Source organism: Acinonyx jubatus, chromosome A2 (assembly GCF_027475565.1).
Source record: "Acinonyx jubatus isolate Ajub_Pintada_27869175 chromosome A2, VMU_Ajub_asm_v1.0, whole genome shotgun sequence".
In the NCBI taxonomy this organism is placed as follows: domain Eukaryota; kingdom Metazoa; phylum Chordata; class Mammalia; order Carnivora; family Felidae; genus Acinonyx; species Acinonyx jubatus.
In genome coordinates, this window is record NC_069383.1 from 65504377 (window position 1) to 65518976 (window position 14600).

At 32.5% G+C, this 14600-nt stretch overlaps 1 long non-coding RNA gene across 1 annotated transcript in view; it reads right to left on the reverse strand.

Annotated features, from left to right (window-relative positions):
- Positions 1 to 208: 208 nt before the first annotated feature.
- Positions 209 to 14600, reverse strand: part of LOC128315009 (uncharacterized) — a 366744-nt gene continuing 352352 nt past the window's right edge. The window contains exon 4 of the long non-coding RNA XR_008297394.1: positions 209 to 3202. This is a non-coding gene — a long non-coding RNA (uncharacterized LOC128315009). The remainder of the gene's footprint in view (positions 3203 to 14600) is intronic.

Sequence of the window (14600 nt, forward strand, 5' to 3'; positions counted from 1 at the left end):
TTTGAAGAGGAGAGGCACCTGAGTGGCTCAGTCAGTTAAGCGTCTGACTTTGGCTCAGGTCATGATGCCACAATTCAGAGTTCAAGCCCATGTCAGGTTCTATGCTGACAGCCTGGAGCCTACTTAGGATTTTGTGTCCATCTCTCTCTGCCCCTGCCCTCTCTCTCTCGCAAAACTAAATAAACATTTTTTTTTAATTTGAAGAGGAAAAAGTTAATATTGAGAATTTCAGAATACAATATGTAATAAACAAAAGTATAAAGCTGAATATGAATAAGTATAATTAACACAATTTATGGCTTATCTTAATTTTAACAGAAGTGAGACAGGGATGCTTGATGTCACCATTTCTATTAAATGTTATTATATGACCTAGCATATGTGGTAAAGCAAGAAAAATATTGAAAAGTTAAAAAAAAAAGACTGGGAAGAAAAATAATACATTAGTTTTAAATAATATTGTTATCTACAGGAAAATATCAAAAGTAGATATATATAAGGTATTAAAATTAATAATTTTAGTAGGGTTTTTGGATATGAGCTCAATGAACACAAATAAATGCATTCTTGTATACTAGAAACAAGAAGATAGGAATTTAAAAACTGAAATTCATTTATTACATTAGAAACATCACTGTCCATGAATAAATCTAACAAAGAGTGTACATGACTTCTATGTAGAAAACTTATAAAATATTATTAAAAAATTTTTAAGGCTTGTATAAATGGAGGAATATGACATATTTATGGTTCAGAAAGCTTAATATTGTATGCATGTAAATTCTCTACAAACTGATGCTTAATAATATCTCATTAAACTTTTAGCTTGGCAAGGTGATTATAATGTTTATATGTAAATATGAGAATCAAGAATAGACTAGCACTCTTGAAAAATAAAAGTGTAAAGACTTCTTTTACCAGATTTTAAGACTTCTGAGTCACTTATTAGGATAGTGTAATGTTAGCAAAAATATACACAAATGTACCAATGGAATAGCATGGAGTACCTAGAGACAGATATATGGGCACATAATTTGTGATAATAATGGTAGTGTACATGAAAAAGAAAAGAGAGCTACTTTATTAAATGGGGGTGGCTCAATTAAATATCCTTGTGGAGAAATACAGAACTTGATTCTTACATATAACCAGATACAATCATTTCCAGGTAGATTATAGATCATAATGAGAAAGGTAGAGCGATATACTTTCTAAAAAAAATAACAAAAGATAATATTTTCACATTTTTCACGTTAAGGAGAGATTCCTTAAATAAGATACAGGAAATAATAACCACAAAGGCAAAACCTTGATAAATTTCACAACATTTAAATAAAGAAATAATGTTCATGAAAAGACATAATTTTGAGAGAGTTAAAGGCAAGTCACATACTCAGAGGAGATATTTATAATATATTTAATTAAAATTCATTGATATTTAGAAAATGCCTTCAAATTTTTATGAAAAAGGGAGTCAATCCAAAAAATATAAATAAATAAGAATGAGTTTTGAACACACACTTTAAAAGAGAGGGCTGTCAAGTGACCTACAAACTCATGAAAAGTAGTTTGACCTTATTAATAATCAAGGAAATAAAAATTAGAACCACAATGATACAGATTGTATGTCCAACAGGATAAAATATATATATGACTGACCATCACAAAGATGTGGAGATATTAGAACTCTTGCACACTGCTAGTAGCAGTAGCCCTTTAGAAACCACTTTAAAAGGATTTTGGCACCAATCACATAAAGTCAATGAATATCTTATGATTTATTAGTTGTACTCCTAGCTAAATTTATGCACATTTGTGGCAAATGACATGTTTCTGTGTTAAGAATGCCATTGTAGCACTGAATGCCATTGTAGAATTATTTATAGTTTCCCAAAGCTCAAGCAACCCAATGTCCATTAATAATGAACTATGGCATATTTATACAATGGAATATTATACAACTAAATGAATGAATAGCACATATCTACATAAATTAATCTGATGAAATCTAAAAACACAATGCTGCATGAATAAAACTAGAAAAAAAAGAACACAAACGGCATGCTTTTCTTTACATAAAACTTAAACAGGTAGTGCTGCAAGTTATATGTAAAACTGTCACAAATATATGTAAAACTGTAAAAACAGTAATATACGACAAGGAAACAATTACCATACAACAAAGATAGTGGTTATTTTGAAAGGGAGAAACTATCTAGTTATTAAGAAAAGGTAGTATTCTATTTCTTGACCAACTGAAAGTTGTATTGATATATGTGTTGTTATATATCTTTGTTTATTTGTACTTTCCTATTTTTCTTCCATATTTTAATTTAAGAAAATTAAAATTAAAAGACGGCATGGAGAAAATATCTGTTCAAAACCTTTCTGCTTTATTCTATACACCCAGTGGGAAATGACTTACTTGAAAATGACTTAAAAGACTTAAAATCTCTCTAAATCTCTTCAAGAACAACCATCTTTGTTTTTCAACAACACTTGCCTACCCTTCCATGGAAAGCACATCCAATATAAACTCTAGCCAGGACAAATGACTAGAGAAAACCAGGCTATATCTGTTTCCACCATTATTACGGAATTGCAGACTGGAGGGTGGCTAGAAATGTAACTGGAAAAGTAAACAAAGGTTAGATTACAAAAGGGTGTTTTTTTAGTTTAATTTTTTATTTTTTTAATTTTTTCCCAAGAATATAAGGACAAACTCTATGTTCACCTTGCCCACATGCCAACCCTGGAATATAGCAACTATGGCTGAAGAAAAGAATGAATGCTTTTGAACTTTAAAAAATTATGGATTTTATCAACTTACCTCAATGAGGGTCTTACAGAGGCTAAAATAAAGGAATACAGATAAATGCACCAGCATGATTCATGATATATAGTATATCCAAAGCACATTATTTTCTTTTAAGTCTTTGAGCAACTTATTTCTATTTAGGCCATAACTCTACCTTTAGTAAAATGTGAAGAAATTGTCTTAATGTGCTAGGGTTGCCTTATAAAATACCACAGATTGAGTGACTTAAATAAAGAAATTTATTTTCTTACAGTTTTGGAGGCTGGAGTCCATGATCAAGGAACTGGTAGGGTTGGTTTCTCTCTTTGGCTTACAGATGACTGAATTCTGTGTTCTCATATGGTCTTTTCTCTGTGGGCACATACCCCTGGCGTCTTTCTTTTCCTATAAGAGCCAGTCACATTGGATTAGCACACTGCCATTATGACCTCATTTAACCTTAATTCCCTCTTTAAAATACCTTATCTCCACATATAGTCACATAGTGGTTAAGGTTTCAGTATATGAATTTGGGGGGGACATGATTCAGTCAATCATGGGGACTAAATTAACTTGAAACTTTCCTCCAGCTATAATTTCAAAAGAATCTTTAAAATAGATAACCACAGAGCCACACAGCCTTGAAAAGATAGTGTGGAAAGAAATATACCTGTCGTCATGTGTGTGTATGTGTGTTTGTGTGTGTATGTATATGTGTGTGTGTGTGTGTGTCTGTGTGTTATAAAACACTCTCCAAATCAAACTTCAGTTTATAGATTCACATGTTATTTAGTATCTCTAATCTCTGGCTTTTGTTATTACCAGAGAATTTTTAATAAAGGACTGCATGCATTGAGTTCTATGATAGGCTGAAGACAGTTTTTTGGTTGTTTTGTTTTGTTTTGTTTTTATGTGGACCATGCATATAATCCTTAGGGAAGGAGGAAGAGAAAAAAAATGTGAAGGATATGAAGACTAAGAGAAAAATGGATTGGTCTGCAGATACTTCTTAGCAAGGGAATAGTCTTCAAAACATATAAACACAGCTTAACCATGTACAGAGACATGGCAAATCACTCTCTTTTTCTTCCTGTCCCAATCCACTAAACCAGATATGAGGTTCTGCCTCTTAAGAGCTCTGTGATATAAAACCATTTTAATAAGCTCTGCTGAAATCCTATTTCTTCTACAAAATGGAAATAAGTGCATTTAACCTGAAGAAAAATTGGGAAGATTGAATGCAACAATGTATATCAAAGACCTGGAATATTATAGCACGTGCAGTTCTTAATGATCTTACCCTGAAGTTTTAGTAAAAGTCTTGTATAATTTTCATAAACTAATTGGGTTTTCATTGGAAACCAATTCTAGTGTCATTGTGACATGTTTGCAATGTTACTCTGCCCTATAAACAGTGATTAATAGTCATAGATAACTTCATACCTGATGCTATTTCTTTTTCATAAACTATGGGAGAGCATCTTTTCATCCAGTGAGAATGCATCACAGGGGTAAGATACATAAAATTTTCATCGTTACTATGTTCGATGCTACTTTGCTTTTAAATAAATGCATTATTTTAGTTATTTTTAAGTCATCCCTTTATTTTCATACTCAAAGGATAGGGATAAAGACAGATTTTTATGTTTTTAATCTATTTCATAAAGTTACATACGTTAACCACTTGCCCTTCCTCATTAAGGAAACCAACTAAACCATAAATTCATTAAAATATGCCAGCTATGCCGTGAAGTCTCTCAATAATGCCGAAAAGGAAAACATAAATAGCTGTTTGGATCAAAATAGAGACTGAGGTCTGAAGGAGAAGTTAAAATTTATTTATGAAGAGAGAATCCATGACTACTGGACGTAATTTTCCTTTTTGGGCTTGATAGCTCAATTCAACCTAATTTGGAAGGTACAGTAGTCCCCTTTGCCAAGATCCCCAATGGATGCCTTGAAACCATAGGTAGTATTACTACACCCTATGTAAACTATGTTTTTTCCTATACATACATACCTCTGATAAAGTTTAATTTATAAATTAGGCACAGTAAGAGATTAACAACAAGTATTAACAGAACAATTTTAACCATACACTGTAATAAAATTAATGTGAATGTGGTCTCTCTTCTCAAAAATCTTATTGCACCGTACTCACCCTTTTTGTGATAATGTGAAAGATAAAATGCCTGCATGATGAGGTGAAATGAGGTGAATGAAGTAGGCATTGTGTTGTAGCATTAGCTACCATCGATTTTCTGAGGATACATTAGAAAGGAGGATCATTTGCTTCTGGACCACAATAGTCTCTAATTGAAGCCATGGAAAGTACAACCTTGGATAGGGGTTTGAAGGGGAATAGTTTTGTGAAAGTTCAGCCCTTGCTGAACAGAGTGATGCCTTTATGACATATCAAGAATTATTTTACAATGTGTGTAGTGGATATGTCTCATTCTAGTCTGCATGTAATGATACGTTTGTTGCTATCCTGCTGTGATGATTAAGTTTTAAAAAGGTGTTTAAATGAAAGCCTAACTAACCAGAAGTTTAGCTCATATCCCTGTTATTGAGGAAGGAATAACTTTGTCACACTGTTGCATTCAGTACAGATTTTATTTTTAATTCCACAGTGACTTTAGTTAAACCTTAAGTACTCTCACCTTCATTAAAAATAGAAAAAAAGAGCTAGTATTGATCTTTGCATTTATGTTTAAGAGTGAGCTAGGGAGATAATTTATATAGTACAGTCCTTAAGAGCTCCATTCAGTAGTGAGAGCCTGGGTTCCAAGCCTGTTTCTCCCACTTGCTGGCCACATGCCCTTGTGAAAGATGCTTATTCAATCTCTGCCTCAGGGACATTCTCAATAAAATGAGGCTAATAAAAGTACTAATCTCAAAGAGTTCTCATAAGTGTTAAATTAATTGATTTATAAAGCACATAGGCTAGACAGTGGCCCCTGGTATACTTTAATAAGCTTTTTTCTCTCAATTATAAACATTGAGTAATCAATACAGGCATGTTCCTAAAGAAATCAAAACATGTTTTATTAATAAAATGTAGTTTACTTTTTAAAAATACCACTTATTATTTTCAATGCTTGATATGGTATTTGCATTAATAAATGCCTTTCATATTTTTGCAATGTTTATTATTCTAGACTCCAGAAGAGCTGTGTTTCGGAATCTGCCACAGACAATCTACAACTGGGTATGAAATGACTGAACAACAGCAATCTTATTTGCTTGATTATTTAAATCACTAGAACCAGTTTAATTCAGCCACAATAAATAGTGTAAGTTGTTAATATAGTAGAAATGATTAGTTAACTATAACAGTTTTCTTTATGATTTACACATATTATAAGTAAAATCTGTCTTAATTGACTCAATTATGTATATATGGAATTAACAAACAATAACCATGTATAGTCAGAATTCAAATAAAGTTACAAGCTTTGTGTCAAGCTTCTAGTATTCTTGTCTTGTTTTGTTTTCACCTCTTGTTCCTGAGAATAATAAAGGTTTTCACATTGTCAAGACTCAAATTCTTAAATTAAACCATATGCCCCCTTTTTTTCTTATCTATAATGTTGTAAATTGCACCAAATTTATAAGTGAATTGAATGCAGTTGTATCATAGGGTTTCCACCTTGTGGAAATGACTTTCACCACTTAAATCTCACAAGTGCTCTTTGGAAACCCACACTTTCAATCTCATAAGCTGTTTTTTTTTTCTTTTCTCCCCCTAGGTTTTAGAGCTCTTTTGTTTGGAAAACAAACTTTATAATAAAAAAGAAAAGCCTATAGTTGCCTTAGATTCTGTTTATAGTTTCTTTTCTTATACATTGGGATTTCTCAAATCAGGGGAAAATAAGAAGGAAAACAATAATAACTTTATTTACTGAGAAACTTGAGTCAAAAATATTAAAAGGAGACAAAATTTACCTAATATAGGTCATAGTGGATGGCCTAGTCAGTTCACTTGAAGGCATTTACCCATTATAAATGAAGAATATGCTCACAAAGAGACTTGCACATGAATGTTCATAGCAGCTTTGTTTATAAGAGCCAAAACAGAAAAAAAACCCCAAAATGCTCATAAGTAGGTAAGTGGATAAACAACTTGTGGAATATATAAAATAAAATATAACTCAGCAATCAAAATAAACGACCTGCTGCTACATCCAATAGCATGGATTCTTCTTGAGAAAGCTATTCTTTGTTAAAAGAGTTAAAAATAGTACATACAGTGAGAGCCTGCTCATTTAAAATTCTAGAAAATGCAAATTAATCCATAGTGACATAAACTAGATCAGAGGTTCCCTGTGAATGGGATGAGAAAGACAGGAAGGAGCAAGAGGAAGAGATTTCAGAAAGCACAGGGAAAATTTGGAGATAATGGATATGTTCATTATTTTAATTGTGGTGATAGTTTTATGGATGTATAAATATGTTAAAACTATTATATATTTCAAAAATGTGTAGTTTATAATATGTCAATTCTACCTCAGTAAAGACATAAAAATTATATGGGAAAAGCAAAATTTACTGAAATTTACCTCTTTGCTTCAATCCACCTTTTTCTAAACTCATCATCTAAGATGGATATCAGAGTGGCCTGAGTGCTCCCAGTAGATTCTACTTGTCATCCTAGAATTGCTAACAGATCATTTGACTTGTGGCAGACTATGATTTTATATAGCAAAATAGGGAATGTCGAGACAGGAATTCATATCTAACCAGCTCTCACAAAATTTTAAAGGATGTTGGGAGAGAAAGAATAAAAGAAAAGTGAGCATGATCAATTTCTTAAGAGACCAACTGGATAGGTTAACATAGAAAAATCTTTTGGGGGCTTATCATAAGGGAATAAGTACAACAAGGGATAAGACTGGGTTTCTTTTAGGACCTTATTTCTTTCCACCAAAAATACCTCTTTGCTAAATAGCACAGGTGTTTTATTTTGAACTGTATAAACTAGACCACATATTAATATAAAACTCTTTGGTGATTGTGTTTCCCTATTAAGTTCTATCCTGCTAATAAAACAGGTATGTGCCTCATTGCAGGGTTATGAAGGCACAGAGTTCAGACTTCTAAGTGATACTCTCCAAAACTCTCTACTATAATAATTTGGTTTTCTCTTGACTTCTCATTAACATATTCCAACTATTTGACAAATAATTTCATTAATGTAAACTCCATACTGGCCTTTGTTCACTATCAATTTGAAAGTAGGTACACAATTACTCAAACCTGTGTTAAAATAAGGATATGTGAATTATAAGGTGATCTAAAGAGTTTTGTTTAGTTTTATTTGAGTATAATACATATAACATAAAATTTATGCTTTTAGCCTTTTTAAGGGTATACCTTAGAATTTTTAAAAATATTAAATTGCTTTGAAATTGTTTATATCAGGAGTTGGCCAACTATAGCTCATTAACCAAATCCAGCCAGTCATCTGTTTTTGAAAATATATCTTCATTGGAATACAGTCATGCTCATTTTTACCCATATTTTACATGGCTACAGAGTCAAGAAGTTGCAACAGAGCCCTTCTAGGCTGGAAAACCAAAAATGTTTAATGTCTGGCTCTTTATTCAAAAAAAACAAGCAAGCAAACAAACAAACAACAAAAAAAAAACTCGCCCACCCTTACTCTTAAGTAAATAAGTTATTGCTGCAACAAGAAAATTCAAAGAGTGCTACAAAGATAATCAAAAGACAGACTCTTGAGCCAGGTCTACCATTAACCGATTATGTCTATTGAAAAGCTCATCATATTTTTGTTCTCAGTCTCCTCAATTTGCATATGTTGGTTAATTTATACAATCCCTTCTAACCTGAAAATATATTCACTAAGGCATTTAATTCTCTAGTGGAGATTGTTAATACTTTTGACTCTACTCATAGTATCTTAATTCTTTGCTTCTCAAGTCTTTTGGAGATTGAAGAATGTATTCATTAATGAAAATTTCATAATGCAAACTAGACATTTAAATTATCCATTGAAGTTTACAATATCAGTGAGCTAAATACATAATGTTAAAATTCTAATATTCTATACTTAGCTTAATTAAAAAAAAATGCTAATCATAGCTGTATTCCTATGCTTTCAAGAGCCCATCTCTTCTCTCAAATACTATTTAGGAAAAAACAAAGATTTCTCATGTCTAATGTTTAGAATTACTTCAGATTATCACCCTAGCTCTGGATCTTTTCAAACCAAATGGTATTTAGTAGTTAATAGGCAAAATAAGTGAGTCTTATGAAACATGAGAACAAAAGGCTTTCTCAGTAAGAAAACAACATCAATACCATCTAAGGAAGATCATTGTTAAAAAGGTTATAAGAAATACAAAACTGGAAACCTATAGGTATTATTTAATTTCCATGTTCTCTGCAAAGGAGAAGTATTTAAACCAAAAATGGAGGGGTGCCTGGGTAGCTCAGTCGGTTAAGCGTCCAACTTTGGCTCAGGTCATGATCTCACGGTTTGTGGGTTAGAGCCCCGCGTCAGGCTCTGTGCTGACGGCTCAGAGCCTGGAACCTGGTTCAGATTCTGTGTCTCCCTCTCTCTCTGCCCCTCCTCTGCTCATGTTCACTCTCTCTCTCACTCTCTCTCTCTCTCTCAAAAACAAATAAACATTAAAAAATTAAAAAGGAAAAAAACACTAATGGAACATTTATAGGCAAGATGAAACCACAATGAGCAGAGTAATGGGCCCAAAGTGTCTAGCATTTTAATTTAACTCAAGAGTCCAGTTATTGACATTTAAGATACTGAGTAAGTTCCAGGAGGAATCATAGAAACACTCTCGGCAATGGTGATTTCTCACATATCTTGGAAAAGAGGAGACACAAGATCGAAGAAGTTTAAATGTTCTGATTTGCAAGAAGAAACTAAGAAAATACCAGCAGTTGTCAACCAGAGAACTAGTTGTTTCTCCCTCTCAAAATGTAAAATGAATGAATGAATAACAGAGAAAATTCTGTATTTGTATTCTGTATTTCCATGTGCACCTAGGAAAGGATAAAGGAAACCATAATCTCTAAGTTTCTCAAGAATATATTACGGTCAAATAACATCATATTCTAATTCACTGGAGTTATCAGAACAGGATAGCAAAGGACACTATGTTGCTTATATTAGAACCATTTAGACAAATATCTTAGCAGCAAAAGAATGCTTAATTAAAAGGCCTACAGAAATATACACAAACATCTCCAATACCTACAACTGCAACCTGCATATTCAACAACCAACATGAAAACAAGAAACACTGTAAAGGTTTTGAATAGCTGTTATTAACCAGAAAAAAATTTTAAACACTGTTCTTCTGTTATATTTGTGAATACATGTGCATTTCTTTGAGTAATATAGAGACTATTATGCTATTGGTAATATATTAAAATTTCTTTAAAAATAATTTGCTATTGAGATAGATTGATTCTATTGGCTTAAAACATAAAAGTTACCCATAACAAAAGAAGACTTTTGAAGATATGAAAAGACTTATAAAACATTTAATAAAGCCATGTTATTTTACCAATTAAAAAGTAATGTTTTATAGGGTAAAGAAAGTTCTCCAAATTCCCATGGATAACAAGGCCAACTGGAGCCCCAATTCTATTCCATTTAATCCTTTATATTGAATTTGCTAGTTGGTTACCAGATCGAAACTACAGAACATCCTTACGTAAAAGAATCAAAATGAATTCTACATTCATTTGCTCTTTTTTCTATACCTTCACACATTGCGGAGATTACATCAGTAAAAACAAATAATCTTCCCTCCTATACTACTCATTTTATAGTGTGTGGGGGGTGGTGGTGGTGAATTTTCTAATTAGTCAATACTCTCATCACTAATGGTAACTAAACCTGTACATATGTCAGCAGAAAAAAATGACTAGAAAATTATGGGAAAGAGATATGACTTACAATGATTTAATTTTAAATTTAAATTATGGTCAATCACTAGACAGAAGATTGAGAGGATTGTTCACCACTTATCAAAGTCTTAGAGGTTTTACTCTCAGGTGTTTTTATTTTTTTTAAGACAACTAAACACCGGAGCAAAATTAAAAACTAAAGTTAGAAAGTAATCAACACTGTGTTTTCTCTTTTAATTGAAAAAGCAAATGTAGTTCTGGTTCAGCAACTGTGGCTTAGAATTTCTTTTAATTCCTCTCCTACCCCTTTCTTTTCAACAGGGTTCTTCATTTAGCTGGTGGAGATAACTAGTAATGCAAGCTTGAGTTAACAAACAAAAAAGGCATTAATAAAAAAGCACTGCATCCTCATTTCTGATATCAGAATTATATATTTTTCTTTATTCAAGTAAGAATAAAGGTCTTTACCCTTTCCAGAAATAGAGTCATTATAATCTATCTTTGTATATTCTTTAGGATTATGTATTTTTTTCGCAGTTCATTAGCTTCATAGTAAGTTTCCCTATTGTTTTATAATTATTCATTTCACTACAGAAAAATGTTTTGTCTTGATAAATAGCCTTAAAAATTAAGCATTTTAAATATCTCGGGATTTTGCTCAGTGTTTTTAGAGATAGTTTTCCTTTCTATCAATCAGCCTCCTATCCTTCTATCCCCACCAAAGGGGAAAAAAATATGGAGAAGAGATGCATGAAGGTCATCACTGAAGAGTCATAAACCATTGTGAATAATGTCAGAACTATAATTTAATTAGTGCCCCATCTGTCACTTTCTGTTTGACGAGCACTAAATGTCCAATTATCATTTAATATCTGCTCTAATCAGTTCTGGCAAATTTTGCAGGCACACAAGAGATGACATTAATAGATGAAAGTGAGGCTACTCTTGCCACATTATCAGAAAGAAATCTTGAACAGCACTGACTTACAATTGGGAAGGTAAGAATTTATTCCAATTAGTGGTAACAACGTTTTATATCAATGATGTTGTGAGGTGTCTAAAAAAGAATTCTTTGTTCTCATAGGAAGTTAATGAAATAGCTCTGTCTATGATTTTTCAGGAGTTATTTTATGGATTCCGAAATAAAAAATAAAATAAAATATCATCTATGTACCCAACTATCCTTGATGCAATGTCTTTAAAAGCCATCTTACTTCTGGGTTAGTCATCTGCCTCTTGTAAACTAGTTTTTCCACAAACACAGGCATTATTAGGGTGCAATGAAACTACAGGGAGTTTTGTAAGTAAACCATATGCTTAGTGCATTTAGTATATTGTCTTTGTAAAATAGAAATGTGATTCAGTAAGGGATTCTCCATTTAAAAATAATAACACTGCAAATTTTATCTAATTTATATAACAGTGAAAATAATGGAAATGTTACAAATTTGGTTCCTATTGCCAAAATATTATATCAGTGTTCCATTTGAGGCTACTACTTAACATTTTGGTTTAATTTTTTAAAAATTGGAATTATAACCTGAATTCTTTCACTGTTGTCAAATTATTAAAGCATCTGATATTTTGTGCGCCATTCTTATCAATACTAACATTTTTCCTAGTGTTTCTTCACCATCTTTATCTTACCTTCAAGATGAGGGGGAAAAAGGCTTTTATTATTGATTGAAAAGGTGAAAACCATCAATAAATTTCACGTTTTCCAGAGAATAATTGTAGCAGAAGAGATTATTTTAGATATAAAAGAAAATTGAGGCCAAGAGAAGTGTTTAACTTGCTTAACATTGGAACAAAGACTTTTGAAAATTATTTCTTCCTGCAATGTTTTATATTAACTATATCTCCTTAATTAGAATTTAGTATGAGGTAGATATCCCTAAGATAAATAAAATGCACTCTATTCAACCAACAAGAAAAATTATTAAACATCTATATTGTGCCCTATTTTCTAGATTTTGTACCAGAAAGGAAGAACGGAGTTAATGTCACATAGATTCAAAATAGTAAAGTTCTGATTTTGAGTTATTGGGATTACAGTCTAGCTGAGGGGCTTCTGGAAAAAAATATAGTTTTAGTTCATACAGGTTATCTGTATACGCTTATGAAGTAAATATCTAATAAATATTTGACACCTTCTAACACATGGTCTATTCACTGCAATCTGTTGTGCTTCATCTTACTCCAGTCCTGCCTCTCTTCTTTTGCCCAATAATGTACAGGCTAGAATGAAAAAGGACCAGTAATATGCCTGTCTGCCTAAAATGTGAGCAATAGTAAAAAGCAAATTCTCAAACAAAACCTCATGTCCTCAAATGTAAATGTTTATCATCACAAGAGAGATCAAAGGTCCTTATTGATTCAAAATTGAATTGTTAATTTTTCCTAATACGTGTTTTCATTAACAATCATTAAAGGCTTTCCTTGACTGGCTAGTACCTTTAATGACAAAGTACATTTCACAGAAATTTGGGGCCCAATTTAAATATTCTTCCTAAATGAAGTGACTTGTATTTGCAATAGTTATCTTTCCATGAAATGTGCTCAGGAAACTGAACTTTATATACCTCCTGGTAGTTGCTAATAAGACAAAGAAAGGTTTTGACAGGTCCTTTCCAGTCATCATGACTAGAGATTTAAAATATAGCTCCTGCCCTTACACTGTATATTTCAACTATATTTCTGGTGGGAAAAAAACACATCATTACTAATACATTTATATTCTTGTAAGACTGAAGCTGAGATTGAGCTGAGTGTGGTTTGATTTGGGGAAAAATTTGTCAGGCCACTGTACTTCTATTTGACTCCTAATTATATTATCTACCCCGAAACACAGTTTGACTCAATGTTTGTAGAGAATAGAATCTTGATCTCTGCAACTTTGGCAGAGGAAAGAGAAAGAGATTGTACCACTACTGTATGTGAGGGTGAGTTCTCATTACGGGTGTCTATGTATGTATCCGTTGACCTATAACTTGTAATAAACCTGCTGAGCTTATGAGCCAGAACTTTCATTGTCAGATTTTTTAAAGCATAGGCAGGGAAATCCTGAGTCACAACTTAAGGAAGTTCTTGAGGGGTGGGGTGGGGATAAACCAGCAAATTTAAACCCCGAAGTATTCTTTCCTCATAGGAACAGATCACCATTTAAGCCCTTTTCTGTGAGAAGGTATATTATTGATTCCAAATGCCAATGTTACAGTGCATGCTTCAAAGAACAGCCTTAATTTTGAACAATACTACAAGACTCTATTAAAAAAAAACGCTTGTAGGCTCTTAGCCTTATATAAATGAAATATACAGTGTTTTCATTTTTGATGTTTGGAGCCAAGGGACTCATTAAGCTACCCCATCAGTATTTGTTTCTTTGTTCAGACTCCTTAACTGACACATGGTCATTTTATCCTAAATGCCATGAGGAACTAACAGAGAACAATTTATTAAATAGAAAAAAAGATATGGGTTTCATCTTGGTTTGGAAAATGTGATGCCAGAAGAAGTCTCACCTTTATAAGCAAAGAACAGCTGTCGGAGATCTGACCTAAGGATAGAAACCTGATTCCTCTACTAGTTTACTCAGTAGCTTTTACACTCAGCTCCTCAGTGTTAACTTTCTATTCATCTCTGCTTTAGGAAATTCACTTTGGACTATATGTGGTACTAACAGGAAACAAGACAAAATATTTATGGTATATTGGAGAGTTGCTAATTCCTAGGAAGGGAATATGTGATTTCTGCTTTCTCTGATCTCAGTGGTTCAGGGAATAGTAATGTCCTGGGAGGTATCATGGGGAATGAGAAGCTCTAAAAAGACCAGAGTCCTTTAGTCAATAACCTTTTTTTCCCTTTCTCTAAGATTGCAAAATTGCCTCACAACCAGAGGGCA